The sequence below is a fragment of the Balaenoptera borealis genome (assembly GCF_965194805.1).
Source record: "Balaenoptera borealis genome assembly, chromosome: 18".
NCBI classification, from domain to species: domain Eukaryota; kingdom Metazoa; phylum Chordata; class Mammalia; order Artiodactyla; family Balaenopteridae; genus Balaenoptera; species Balaenoptera borealis.
This window is the reverse complement of record NC_138877.1, coordinates 44,978,100-44,993,863: the sequence shown is the minus strand read 5'-3', so window position 1 is coordinate 44,993,863 and position 15,764 is coordinate 44,978,100. Positions and strand designations below refer to the sequence as shown.

The 15,764-nt window shown below is 33.6% G+C and overlaps 1 pseudogene across 1 annotated transcript; it reads right to left on the bottom strand.

Annotated features, from left to right (window-relative positions):
* Nucleotides 1-277: 277 nt before the first annotated feature.
* On the bottom strand, nucleotides 278-11,363 carry LOC309615806 (heterogeneous nuclear ribonucleoprotein H3 pseudogene; annotated as a pseudogene). The gene has a single exon. The product of its transcript is annotated as a heterogeneous nuclear ribonucleoprotein H3 pseudogene (transcript).
* Nucleotides 11,364-15,764: the final 4,401 nt, after the last annotated feature.

The window sequence follows — 15,764 nt, the reverse complement described above, 5'->3', positions numbered from 1 at the left end:
CATTGCTTTTTTCATAAAGGAACTTGGCAGAAACTGAGTCACAGGCTCTCCTCCCAACAAGAAGAATTACGTGTCAGACCCAAGGACCACCAGGACATTGAGGTAGATGATGAATTAGGGTCAGATCACTCAAGTGATGTGCTGTGTTTAGAAGGATGATAGTTGATCTAAAATTCAAATCAAAGTACGATACTACAGAGGGTTTATCAGAAATAGCAGACAGAAAACAGAAAAAGGAGGGGAATAAACACACATTCAGACTATTCTCATTAATATCATGTTCTTCCTGCTGAATTTCCTAGCCTGAAGTATGTTTGGACAGATCCTCCTGTAGGGAGAACTCAGTGTTCTGAAATGCTGCATAATTTAATACATTTATTTTGATTTATAAAATAGAGTAAATTTAGACTGACTCATCCAAACTTCATATTTAAGAATTTAAGGATTGTATCTACTAAATGTAGAAAAAGTCTCTTCTCTCCACAATTCTGTTACGTAGAGAAAGAAACCATGGTTATGAATCATGTGACCAACTAAGGTGGCTTGGAACTCTATATTACCATATTTAAGTTCTTATTATGGACACTAAATAGATTTTAGAGAAGAAGTTTAAAAAGAAAGAAAGGAGTTGTAAAGTGTTCACTCTAACCCCCTGATATTAGGGCGATGGGTGGGACTGAAAGAAAAGAAAAATACAAGCGCATGCACACTGGGATGCAGATTATTCTAATTGCTTCAGTAGCAAGCATATGCAAAAGGATGCTAATTCTGATCTTCCTCCTTATAACTCCCTCTTCCAAGTTGGAAAATATACTAAGAAAGATATTTGAATTCTAGCCAGTAAGGAATGAGAACAAAGTAGGAAATGATATTCAAACATTTGGCTATCTTAGAGGAAATGGAGTGTCTATCATTCCTATGAATTCTTCTCAAGTCAGAAGACTTCAAACCTTCTTTCCTGTGCATGCTGTGATTTTCTAGATACGTCAATATGAGGCTCATTACTTTATAGGCACAATGGATAAAGACATAGGGTAGTTAAAGTTTTTAATTTGAAAAATAAACTAACATTATATCACGTAATTTATGGGAAATATGCAATGTATTTTATTGACTGCATGTAGAACTTGGAAATATGATTTATATGAATTTACTATTTCAGCATGATGAATTGATTGTCACATTGAGGATTATGGAATTAGCTGGAAGAACAGATGATTAACCACCACAGCCTTTTGGCTAGTGAAGTTTTACCTTCTGATTTTTGAACATTAATAAATCATACTTCAGCATATGGGACTATTTTGGCAATAGAGCCACTATCAATTTAATCATCTCAAACCAGAAACCAATGTGTAAGTTGCAAATGTTGCAGACACGAAAACCAGTTACTAAGAACAATTGAGTATTATTCTTCTAGTCACATTAATTACAGCTGAAACAAACCTTGAAGAGCTAAGAAAACATAGCACAACTTTACTATTTACTAGGGGAAAAAAAGAATCAATATAGCCATTAATTGCATAAATAGCAATAAATACTTTGGCTGCTGTCCAGGAAGTGTACAAACTGAGAGAATTTTTCGTACTGCTGGTTTCATTACACAGATCATAGTCACAGTAAAGCGGGCAGTGGACTGCTGTTCAATAAATTAAATTTAATGTTACTCAATTATGATCATCGCGCTCAGATATAATACTAATAGGAATGTCAACCGCGATTACATTTTCAGATTTATGTAAAATGATTCAAATGCTATTTGCTATCCCTCAGATACAAGGTTCATCCGGTTGTTTATGCAGTTGGTCGATATTGATCGTGCACAGCAAGTAGCGTAGCAGAGGCCCAATGGCAGGGATATATAGCATCCTTTGTGCCAGCCGCCAGGGTGCCATGCCAAGCACCAGGGGCAGCATGCCAAGTCATCAAGCGGATAGCGCACCTCTGCAAAGCTGCCTTGTTGTTTTTTTACAATATTTTTTTTGAATTGTTCACATGTGCCATGAATAATTCTTGCCAACATTACCCAGCATGAAACAGAAATGAAGGCACAGAAATGTCTTTCTTAGAGAATTCTTTTCAGAGCTAAATGAATCTAGTGAAGATATCAGTGTAACATCATTATATGTTGTTATGTATGGCTGGGGCTGTGTCATTTAGCAAAGTATCACTCAGTAGGCTGAGCAGCTGGTGTATATGATTTTGTATACCACCTGCAAAAAAGATGCCTAACCATGCAATCAACCACCTGGCCAAGAGAGGAGCGTAGCTAAACACTACTTTGTTGTTGCGCCCACATTTTCAGAAAGTTTGAGAACATAAACAGACATAGGCAGAATGAATATTGTACAAGATAAGGTTTGTTAAAGTTTTTCTGTTCAATAAAGCATATAGTGCCTGCTGTTCAGAGTACTGTTGAACAGATTTGCTTTATTTCTAATGAAGGTGTTTGGGCATTTTCCTGGCACAAATGGAGTAGAATTATGTACTTAAAACAATATTTTAGAACAACAACACAATATACCGCCACTTCAATTGCACTGCAACAGATTGGAAAAAATGAAAATAGATATAAACTGAAACTCAATAATGACTTAGCGTCATTACTATGGGTGAATCATTCATTTAGGAGAATCTTGCCTAGCCTCAAACAACCCGTATGTCTAGCAACTTCCACTGGATGCCTTTCTGCCTAAAACATGTGTTTATGATAATCGTCTCCGTGCCATTACTCGTGGGGAAAATACAGGTGGCCTCTTTACTTATTTGGCTGTAAGTGAATATGAGAGTAATTTGATTGTAAACTAATCTTTCTCTCACCAGGTTTTCGATGTCAGCAATGTCAATCTCATTATCTCACCTTTTCACTGGCTCAGCACTAGCTCGCTTTCTGTGGCCATGCACCTTTTAAAACTCCAGTCCCTCATTGTTTGACAGATTACTGGAGGAAGAACTAATAACTAGATGAGGGTATTCAATGTGAAACAAAGGGAGTTGCTGCTTACAGACCTAGGTCTCTGGCTCTCATCATCTCTGTAGCTATGAGTTTAATCTCATTAGACTCTCCCTTTGTCTCTTTCTAATATAGAAGGACTGATTTGGGACTTGTTGACTCGATCCCAACTCCTTAAGTAAAAAATGCTAGACTTTTGAACACTTATAGAAGTTCTGCTGGGTAATATTAGTTTTTGACTGAGACATCTCTTCATTTTGAGACAGCTTGGTTATCCCCTATCTCACTTTTTTCCCCGATCTTTCACTTGAAGAGAAGATTCTCACATGAAAGCTCTTAAAATTATCATTGCAAATTTAAAAATAGAATTTATTTTATTAAATTAAATAACTTATTTAAAAATAAAAATAAAATTGTGTGAATGTATGGAGATTTTTGCCAGTCACTACAAATTGCACCTTTTTTTCTCTTCTCTTTCCTCTTGGAAAAAGAAAGCAAAGGGGAAGAAAAAATAGAGCTTTTAAAACCTATTAAAAATGTACTGTGATTTATTGTACTGTTCATTACAAGTCAAGATTTTCTTGGAACAAAAGAAATGCTTTCTATATACTGAATCATCAAAGAAAAAAGGGCAGTGTGATTTACATATTTCACCAACATCATACTGCTCATGAACAAGCTAAATTTAAAGTTCTTAGAAAAGGAAGAGCTTATTTGTGTCTTAGCTAGGCTGGTACACAGATTTATATTGAAATTAAAATTTTTCATTATACAAATCAATAACAATGTTATTTTGATACAAGAATTATTGAATTTATTTAACTTGGATAGAAGTAATTTTGAAAATTATATGCTTTTCTTTCAAAGTCAAAACAATTCTTGCAATAATGATAAACTACTTTTGTTAAATTTGATGTAAATACTAATGGGAAATAATATTTTGGTATTTGATTCTGTTATGAAACTTTTAAGTATATTTGGAAAATCTTGGGGTATATGATTCTACTTTCACAACTATAAGTTTTATTATATTTAAACAAATCAAATATTTCTGATGAAAACTTACCATTTGAATTGAGATATGCTGTAAGTGGAAAATCATGCTGGATTTTGAAGAGGTAGTAAAAACAATGTAAAATATATGTTTAATATTTTATATTGATTCTATTTGGAAATGAGAGTATTTTGTATACATTGGATAGATAAAACTTAATACTAAAATTCATTTCCCTATTGTTTTTTACTTTTTCCGTGGCTACTAGAAAAGTCAAATTACATATATAGAGTTCACATTACATTTCTATTGGACAGCATAGAGGTCTGACATATATTTTCACATCAATAAATTCAACCAATCCAAATCTATGTGTTTTCTTTTATGGTCTTGTATTCTATCAATGACTCTTACACAATATTTTGAAATTTTTTGCCAATGTATATTAGCATAATCTTGCGTTTCTCATGATGTGTAAATGTCGGGTCCCCTGGGACATGGCACGCTGACATCTGACTCTGGTGAAGGCCCTACAGGCGCTGACAGGTGGGGTGGGGGGTTGAAGGCAAGCTGAATCAGATAAATCCTTTAAATTACCAATATTCTCAATATCAGCCTTTAATTCTTTTCCAATGTGTGCTCCAATTAGTATTTAAGATAACAGAAGGCTCTCTGAATATGCTGTAATTTCTCAACCCAGAGCGTCTGGCTCTGATTGTCTTTTAGGGTAGTCATAGAAACTTCCTTCTTTCTACTATGCCTTTAGTCAAGAACTTAAGATTTAAAGCCTATCCTGTTATAGCAGCTTTAAACTTGCCAGTGGATGAAACAGTCATTCACTCTCATGGTCTTACTACATTCTTCATTCTCAGCAAGGTGGTGTGGCAGCATGCATTTGGTCTGCCAAAGGGAAATCAAGAGGGAAAATTTAGGCAACTTATTTGCAATTTTCATGTACAAACTACTGGTACTCTACCTGGAAATAAATGAATATGCTGTTTTCAAGACCAGCCAGGCATCAAGCCCAGATTCCAATCACTAGAGTGGTGTTACCAGTTGCTGTATTATGTGAGTTTCAGTGACAGAATCTACTCTAGATAGTTTAAAAAGAAAGAAATTTAACAGAGGGGATTAATTAGGTGTTTAAAATTGTTGGGTGATATAGTATAGAATCTGGGAATGACTGCCAGAACAATGTCTCCAAATTGACTTCCCAAAGGAGCTCCAAGCTCTCTCACTTCTGAAATCTGGGGAATCAAGAAGCTATCATCACAACTTCAGACTTCTGGATTACATTGTCACTGTTGTGACCTCAGCTATAAAAGAAATAGCTGCCTGAGGTTTTGTGAGCCACCTGCAGTGTTTGTTTATACCACTTTCCAACAAGAAACTTAGAACCGGATGAGTCAATTTGTGAGCAGAGGCTGCAGAAGTTTTGCCGCAAAAGGCTAATAAAAAGAGCATTATTATAAAACAAGTCACGAACAAAAACATTTATTTCAACAGGAAGATATTACAATTCTAAACTTTTATGAACCTAGTGATGTATCCTTAAAACACATAGCTCAAAAAGAGATATAATCACAAGGAAAAACAGACAAATGTACCAACAGAATAGATAATTTTAATGTACCTCTCTTCAGTAGTTGATAGGTCAAGCAGACAAAAAGATCTGTTAAGAATAACATAATTAACAAGCTTGATTGGACATATATAATTCTGAAAAGTAATAAATAATAAGAAGGATATTTTAAATTAATATAAGATGTATGTAAGAGAGAGTATCTCTAACTTCCAACATTGTTTGCTATACAAAAATCCTTTGAGAGATTATCCTGGAATAAAGGGCAGTCAGTGCCTTGTTTACAGGAAGTAAAGAAATTCAAAAGACTCCTAGAGAATTTTCTCTCAACAATGACCCTGCTGAAAGATGGCAATTTCAGATTGTTTTAAAGTCATAACATCAAATGTAATGTATATGTTGCCTCTGAGATCCTAAAAGACTTACCACAAGTATTTTGACTTTTTCTTTGTCCTTAGGAGTATACAAGTGCACCAACTTGTCTTTCACCTTTGAGGGGATAACGGTATTGTGGTAGTGTTTAGAATTCTCTCTTTACCTTCTCTCTTGCCAAAATTCCCAGGCTCGTTGACTTTGGGCTTGGCCACGTAAATTGTTTTGTCCAGTGGAAGGTAAGCTCACTTTAAATAGGCTTGTATGGACTTGCCTGGTTTGCCTTGCCCTCTAGCTATCCTGCTCCACACCTTAAAAAATAAAAACATCATAAATAACGATTGCTTCTTCAGCTTTAGTCCTGAAATGAAAGCTGTGAAGAGCTGATCTGAGCCTGATCTACAGCCTGAAACAGAGACATTACACCCACTCCACAGGGTGCAAGAAAGAAATGTGTGCGTTGTAGACCACTGAGATTTTAGAACTCTTTTTATGCAGAATATGTTGTTATGCCCCAGACCACTGGACAACCAAAATATTTATTTAGGTGCAGATTCCTGAGTTTTCGTAGGAATTAGCTCCTATGTTACTCCAAATAAGGAATTTTTCAGAAATTTTTCTCCCAAACTGGGTGTGACTTTCAGTGCTCAAATCTACCTCCTTACTTGGAATCTGTGTGACATTTCTCTTCACCTCAGTCATACGCATGTGAGAACTAAAACCTGTGTCTGAATTGTAGCTCCCTAAGCAGGGAAACTAAATTGCAACCTTAAGACCTCCTAATTAAAAGGGGGAATTCACTAACAATATCTGTTAAAATGAAGCTGTTAAAATTGCTAATCCAGTTCCTGGGTGATTGCTTCAAGTTCTACAATGAAAATCTTCTAATCTTCCAATTCAAAGTAGAAACATTTTATTTCCAAACTGTTTTCATATGCCCCTTTATATTTAAAAGTATTACTACAAGAATACTATAAAATAATCAAGAAGAGAATATTAGTAGCTCCATTTTACATATAAAGAACAATGAGGAATCAAATTATAAACTGATAAGAAAAGTAACATGTTAAAGTTTGTTCCAGTGTGAGCATGGGAAATGTTCCTTAGATAAGGAGAAATTTTCTTTTTTTAGAAAACCACTCTGTCAATAGATAAAACTCTAATTTTCAAATAACATTTTGAGAAAAATGTCTCTGAATGAAACTTATTTGTGGTTACATAAAAGACTTTAATTTTCTGAAATAACCTCATTGTAATGTATTTTTTGTGATAGCTGGAGTCTACAAATATTTATATATATTAAGATATATATATGTATACATATATATATATATCTCGAGAATTTGCAAAAGGTTAATAAATATTCATTATGTATGACCTAAAGAGCTCAGATAAAATAAGGATAAATGACTTGTAAATAACTAATGTCAGTAAGGACCCACCTGCTATTACTTAATCATACCGTATTCTACAACAAAACAGCCATGTAAGGGTCATTACTGATAGGAATATCAAATAGGCCGATTTAATGTTACTCAGGGCTTACTTTATCTATATAACTGTCTCAGATAAGAATTGCAAGCTAATAATAATTACATTAGTGTCAGAAGTGTAGGGGACACCTATGGTTTATTTAGTAGGGAAAGATAGTTTTAATGTTTTAAATTGAATTTTACTGTCTATTTTGAGATAATTAAAATAGCATATGTAAAATATTCAACCACCCATTAATGGTTGATATCTGAGAGATACAAAAGTTCTTGAAATATTTTAATGTCTACTGCTACCTCAGGCCAACTGCTTGTCAAAGGATATGTGATGGCCTAAATATATTATTGATACATCTAAATAAAGTTACTATATTTTCATGAAGTAAAATTTAAATGTGTCATTTTTTTTAAAGTTACAAATCATTTATACTTCTGTGGATTTAAAACATTTACTCCTTTTGCTAGCATGTTGCATTCTCCAAATTCATTTGTCTAAGGGAAAAAGCTTTACAAAAGTAGATTTGTAATAATAAGCATCAAAATAATGTTTTATGTATAATTATCATTTTCAAATAATACGCACGCACACACAAAATCTGTGTTTGACACTAAGCCATCAGAATCAATTATGGAACAGTAAAAAAATGCAGAAAACTGAGTACAAACTCAAAGCTATTTTTAAAAATGGAGCCCTGCCATCTGTATATTTTTAAGTTCCTAATTTTTCAAAGGCAGTTAAGAGTCTCCAGTATATGCATTACTCTAATGAACTAAGAAATAAGCACCTTAAAAATATCTGGGGCTTCCCTGGTGGTGCAGTGGTTAAGAATCCACCTGCCAACACAGGGGACACGAGTTCGTGCCCTGGTCCGGGAAGATCCCACATGCCGCAGAGCAACTAAGTCCGTGCACCACAACTACTGAGCCTGTGCTCTAGAGCTGGCAAGCCACAACTACTGAAGCCTGCACGCCTAGAGCCTGTGCTCAGCAACAAGAGAAGCCATGTCAATAAGAAGCCCTCGCACCGCAACGAAGAGTAGCCCCCGCTTGCCGCAACTAGAGAAAGCCTGCGTGCAGCAACGAAGACCCAATGCAGCCAAAAAATAAATAAATTAATTAATTAAATAAATCTGAAAAAAAAAAATCTGTCATCACCACAACAGTAATTTTTTGGTTTCGAAACATGTCTTTAAAATGTTTTTAACATTTTGTTATAACAATTTATTATTACATCTTCATTCATAGTAGAAACCTTTATAGAACAGCAGCAAATATACAAAAAGAGACTTCATATAAGCATGTGATCAATTGATCGTTAGCATGAATCTATGCTAACTAATCTAGCATAGTAGTGAGTAGGAATTGCAGAGCACCTTTGGAGAAAGCTTCTCTTTTCTATGTGGAATGAAAACTTTTGGAGTTGATGACCAAGAGAGACTTTGCTCCTATTGTTACATTAGATAATATGTCAATCGTTAGAAAGACTAAACACAAAGATGTCTAAAGCAACCCATTTTAGCTTTATATCTTTTGTTTGAAGCTCAGATTTTCAAATCTGTTAGAACAACTGGTCAAACTGACTGGAACATGCCTAGCCAGGAACCACCAAGTAACAGAGCAGCACACGGACACTGTGCATTATAATTCACAAAGCATTTTACCACACATGATCTCATTTCTTCCTCACACCAACCCAGATACATTGGTAGGTCAAATATTATATTCTGAAAGTTCAAAGGTAGAAGCAGCATGAGAGAATTTAAGTGATTCTCACATGGACACACAGTTTATGGTAGCAGATTCAGGACGTAGACAAAAGTTTTCAGATATTAATTACAGACTTCCTGTTACATGTGCTCTTGTGAGAAGGTTGAAAACATATATTTCATCAAGATTTAATGTATATCATAATTTTGTTAAATGTCAAATATGTGAAAATTCTTCTAGATGAATTCATACTGGCTATGAACTTATTTTGCTTTTAGATCAATCAATATCCTGAAATATCTTTTCCACAGGGCATGATGGGGTCAAATGAGTAAACAATGGGCTTCCTACTTGGATGGTAATTACGTTAGTGGGATGATAACCATATAGGGAGTAGGATAACTTGCAGCCTTTTAACAAACAAATATTGGACATTGTTCTAAAAGCAAAAAATGAACATGGTAAAAGATAAAGACCTAGGTGTTTCTCTGTAAGTGTGTGCATGTGTATATATTTTTTCTCACTTACATGGTGCCTGATATGCCAAGATCCAACTGAATCCCCGAAATGCAATAAAACAGTGAACATTACTATTCATTACTACTCCATTCAAGAAGTTTAGAATCTAGTAATGGACAGCAATATTAATCAAATAAGCATTTTCCATTCAAGTATTTATTCATTCAGGTAATATTTAAAGAACGCTTATGAATGAGAAGTTATTCTCAGTGCTGCAGATAAGGTTGTGTAAATATAGGTGCCATTGCACAGATATGAAGTGATAGAACTGTGACACCATACATCCTGCAACTGGAACACACAACTCCATCTGCCTGAAAGCAGAGGTCTTGTAAACAATTAACCATGTCCCGACTCTTCTTCATCTATCTAGAAAATGTCAACTGAAGCTAGAAATTTATTTGAAGTTTCTTATTTAGTTTAAAAATATATGCAATTTTGCATTATTTAATAATATATAAATATGTGCTTATAGCATATAGCAACAATTTATTACTAATATATTATAATATGATGAAGACATTAGTTTTCACTTGGCCCCAGTGTTTTAAGTAAAATTGATTATTGGAGCAGATGTTCTACTGAGACTTGTTTGGGGAATGGTAAGCAATTATTTCAGCTGCAGCATTATTTTAAAATATTTTTAAAATAAAACTAAAACTGGAGATATAGATAAGAAACTGTTCTGAAGACCCATGAATGCAACAGCAAAGTAATATTGTATTTAGAGAGGACTTATTACGTTCTTGTTCACATTATTAGAGCTATTAATATCTACCTTGCAGAAGAGTAATGAGATCATCTAGGTAAATGTACCTTTCAGAGTATAGAACATACAGTAGGAAATCAACAAATATTAAGATATATATTCTTGACTGCTTTTACAGTAGTTCAGTTTAGAAGTAATGAGGGCCATACAACATACTTCTTTTATTTTTTTTAATATGAAATTTTACTTTTAAGTCAAAGTATGCAATAATTAAAACCTACAGAAAATTTTTTTCATCACAATCTGTTGCTTTTTCAAATAATATTTTGAAAACATATTCCTTCAGTCAGTATAAAGTTCCTAAAATACAAAAGAAGTTAAATCTGTAAGAAAGCTTAGTAGACCAGATGCTGTGGTCAGAACTCTGTACATTGGTGGTTATGCTTCGGTACATCACACACCATTCACCTCATTCCTGCCATCTTGCCCATGGTAACCTCCACTGCATCCACCACCACCTAAGCCATCAGGAATACTGTATCTTCCATTGTAAATTGTTCATCATTCCCATTCTCCCAATAGATACATAATCTCCCTTTTTATACATTCCATCTCTGCCATAGCATCCCATTCCAGAACCTCCCAAAGCCACCTCAGGACTAGAATTCAAGAAGAATTCAATGTATTGATGTTGTATGTTATTCATATCTTTAGACATGGCAAGCTACTGCAACTTCATGTGTCATAAACTGTACATCTTCTTCTCTGGTTGCTCTGCTATCAGCTCCAATATCAGTATAAACTAGTATTGGATTTAGTACTGGGAAGAAATTAGCAATGTCATTTTCAGTTGAACGAAAATGTAATCTCATATATACAATATGACCACCATGAAAATCTGAACTTACAACAGCAGCTCCACAATAGCCTGGAACTCCCATACCTCTTCCATCTCTCATTCTATCATCAAAGCCATCATGCCCATAACCAGAATTATTATAGCCACCATAGTCATCACAACCTCCATAACCAGGGTATCAGGGAAGAAAAAGCCAGGACAGATGCCAGAGATAAAACAAATATATTATTTTTGTCATCCATCGCCCACCCCGGCGCAGTATTATAGCTTTGATGAATATTTGTTCTGGAACAAATCACCCCTTTCATCTCACTGGTAATTTTACATAGCCAGAAAAAGCTGCCGAAATTTTAAAATAGGAAGTATGAAAATATGACAGACAGTAAACAGGATAGTGTTAATGAGATATATAACTCTACAAAATTTTGATACAAATATAAAATGGTCTTTGACAGTTATTTTAAAAAATAAAATTGCAATTCTTTACTAAGAGAGAATATAGTTGGACTTTTGAAGTCAGTGAAGCAATCAGGTTGCACAGGATTTGAACTCCTGTGTGTCACATAACTCGATGTTGTAGAAAACTGGATTGAGTCTTGTCTTTTATTTTTTATAATATTTTATATTTTATACCACTGGGATCATCTAACTTACTCCTATCTAGGCTCAAGCATCATTATTTCTTCAATATTTCTCCATCCTTCATATATAAGTATATATAGTATATATATACACACATATATGTATTTTATTGGTTTCCCTTCTAACATTTTTAGAACATTGGTAGTTTTCTCTCTTCATTTGATTTTCTCTTACTGCGTGGCTCCAGATTTTATCTTTAATCTCAAATTATCCTATTAGAGGAGAGAACAAAGAATTCGAATATCTTTCCTTTTTGCCAATTTAGATTTCCAAATGAACAATAGTTTACAAGAACTCAAGTACTGGAACTTAAGCAGAATCCATTAATTTCTCAAAGAAAGTTTCCTTCATATGAGAAAGCTCTTCCTCTTATCTCTAAAAATTGTTGTCCTCAATATTTTGGAGACCAACATAGAGCTGAAAGGTACAGAGCATTTTCTAAAGTTGGATTTCTGTGTGTGTGTGTGTGTGTGTGTGTGTGGTGTGTGGTGTGTGTGGTGTGTTGTGTGTGCATACACGCATGTACTCATTTGTGCCTCTTTGGGGTGGTAAAATATTTTCTTTCTCCTTTACAAATAAAAATGTCTTATTCTAAAGAAGATAAATAAACTATCAAATGCAATGTGATGTTTTTGTTAAAATAATAAGCAACAGAAGCAGACAGAAATAAATATTTCTCATGGAGGAAAATATATACAACTATAAAACAAAAATATACTGGAGAATTATAATATGAATTTGTAAATTGTATGCAAATAGCTTGAAACCAGATCTATAAAGACATAAATAAAGCAACAAGACTGAAAGGTTTATATGTTGGCTTGTTTATAGAGTAGCACAAACATTTTTCTTTTTTAATTGGCAATTAATTTTCGGCAGCCATCTAGGTACTTTCATGTCAAATTACTTTTCTTACACTAAACAAGATTAGGCATCCAAGCAGCAAAGCACTTACATGAAAAGTGAGAAACTGACTGTCAAGTAGATATTTTCCACCTATAACCAATTAAAATGTTTCTTTTTTGATGAATGAGTGTGGTAATTTCACATTTTGTATTTTTACCTAAGTACGTACCTGTGTAACATCTCAGTTCACAAGGGTTAAAAAAGATGTGTGTTGATATTTCTGCTATTTCTTTCACGCAATTTACCTTTAGAATGAAACCAAGGAGAATTTAAAAACAACACAGAGCTTTCTTATGCTACTGCACACAAAAATACATCAACAGTACATGTATATGTATGTTTAAGTGTATATATATATGTATAAGTGTGAGTAAGTATATATACATATACTTGTTTTTAAGCAATGATTAAACTTCAAAAAATATTTCCATCAAATGATTTTTAGCCTCTAAGTTTCTCGTAGATTATCTTTTTATGTTGAAATGTAAAGATGCCTGTATTTAAAAATTAGAACCCTGACACATAAGGTAAAAAAGTAATGTGTTATTGATAATCTTCGAGTAAATGACATAAAAAGGAAAATATTGATTTTTTGGAAGATGTCTCATTTTTCTTACTTCACGGAAGACTGATGCAGGTTCATGAGCTTGTCAATATTATTTGAATTAATGCATATTCCTTACTATTGATTGCTTTAACAATGATTGTCATAGCTGATTTATGGGCACTTATGCCTGTTAAATATTTTAAGAAGTAAATATCAGATTTGTATATATAAGTAGATTGACTTGAATAAACAACAGGGTTGGATGTTAACATTACGCCTTTTGATTTAATCCATATTATAATACATTATGCAAGATGTATTTTTAAGATAGCAGCAAAAATTCACTAAAAGATATTAGATCACATTGTTTACCAGAATTAAGTGCAGAATTCTCTCTAAGAATAAAAAAAATAATTTAAATTTAAGGTAACAATTCTCATGACACTTGGAAATTTATCTAACATCTATGAGAAAAATCAAACAAAAATATAAAATTTGCATATCTTTTTAATAAACTTAAAATGGATTTGTTCCTATTGCTTAGAATAGATCAGAATATAGGATTACAATTCTTAGTTTCAGTTTGCTATGGTGACTGATACCCAATATTTCGCAAATAATTGAGAGAAGGTGTGATGAAGTGGGAAGCAAAGAAGGGGTATATATATCTATGTCATTCTATATTTAGCATGAGTATCTCTGACTTGAGATATGATATATAATAATATAGTTATTTACCAAGGAAACTACTTTAAAAAAAAAGTTTATTGAAGTATCATATATGTACCATAAATTCACTTGGTATAAGAGTTCGAGTCATTGATTTTTATTAATTTTTTTTTTTTAACTGACAGAATTGTGCAAACATTACCATGTTCTAATTTTAGAAGATTTCCATTACCTCAAAGAGATACCTGATGCCCACTGCAGTCACTCCCTGTTTCTAACTCCAGTCCCAGAGTTGGAATTACTAATATACTTACTGTCTCTAAAGATCTACTTTTTCTGGACATTTCACATAAGTAAAACCATATAAAACGGGGTCTTTTGCATCTGACTTCTTTCATTTAGCACTTTATTTTAGAGGTTCATCCATGCTGCAACATGTATCAATATTTTATTCATTCTTTATTGCCAAATACTATTCCATTTTAGGGATAACCACAACTTTTTATACATTCACCAGCTGAGGGATGTATGCATTGTTTCCACTTTTGGGCTATTACAAATATTGTTATTATGATCATTCATGTAAAAATCTTTATATGGACATACATTTTCATTTCTCTTATGTAGTCTAGGTGTGGAATTACTGGATCATATGGTAAATTTATGCTTAACTTTTATGAAACTGCCAAACTGTTTTCCAAGTGGCTGCACCTTTTTACATTCTTACTGACAATGTATGAAAGTTCTAATTTTGTTACATCCTTGACAATATGTTTTATCTGTCTTTTTGATTGTAGCTATCCTAGTAGATGTGAACTGTTAAATCACTGTGGTTTTGATTTGCATTTCCCTAATAGCTAATATTGTTGTGCATCTTTTCATGAGCTTATTAACCATTGCACATCCTTGTTGAGAAATGACTATTCAAATCATCTGCCTGGGTTTAAATTGCACTATCTGTCTTTTTGTGTGCTTGGTATTATATCTAAGAAATCATTGTCTAAATAAGAAATCATTATCTAATCCAAGGTCATAAGAACTTACATATTCCTCTAAAGGTTTTATACTGTTATCTTTTACATTTAGATCTACAATCCATTTTGAGTGAATTTTTCTCTTTTATGCTGTGAGGTAGGAGTCCAAATTCATTCTTTTGCATGTAGATATTGTCTCAGCACCATTTGTTGAAAACACTATTGTTTCCTCATTGAATTGCCTTTTTTTCCACGTGTACACGTCACATTTTCCTCTTTCTGGGCATGCCTCATAACTTCTCTTGAAAATTGGACATTTTAGATAATATATTGTAATGATTCAGGATCTTAACTCTCCCTGTCCCTGAGGGTTGCTGTTGTTTGTTTAATTACTATTTATTTGCTTAGTAAGTTGGCGGAACTAACTCTATGAAGTCTATTTCCATTGCAATGTGCTGTCTCTGACAACACAGCTCAGGTGGTTTTTATCTTTTTTACCTGATTACCCAGAAATTGTCCCGGGTCGGCATAAGTCACTTATTGGTCAAAAGATGTGCTTAAGTCCCCTTGGCCTGTTAGACATTTGCCTTTTGCAATTCAATGCATGTACGGTTAGAGGCTGCTTCCACAGTTCAGAGAGTTTACATATTTGCACCCCGACCTGACCTCATTCATTCCAGAAGTAGTAGCATGGATTTTCCCTGTATGATCACTTTTTAGACCACTTGGGTATTCACACAGTTTTCCAGTCTGCCTAGGATGGATGTGATTTTATTTTTAAACCTGGCTTATTAATAATTACTTTTTGTCATAGTAGTTTACTGTCCAGCCAATGTTTGGT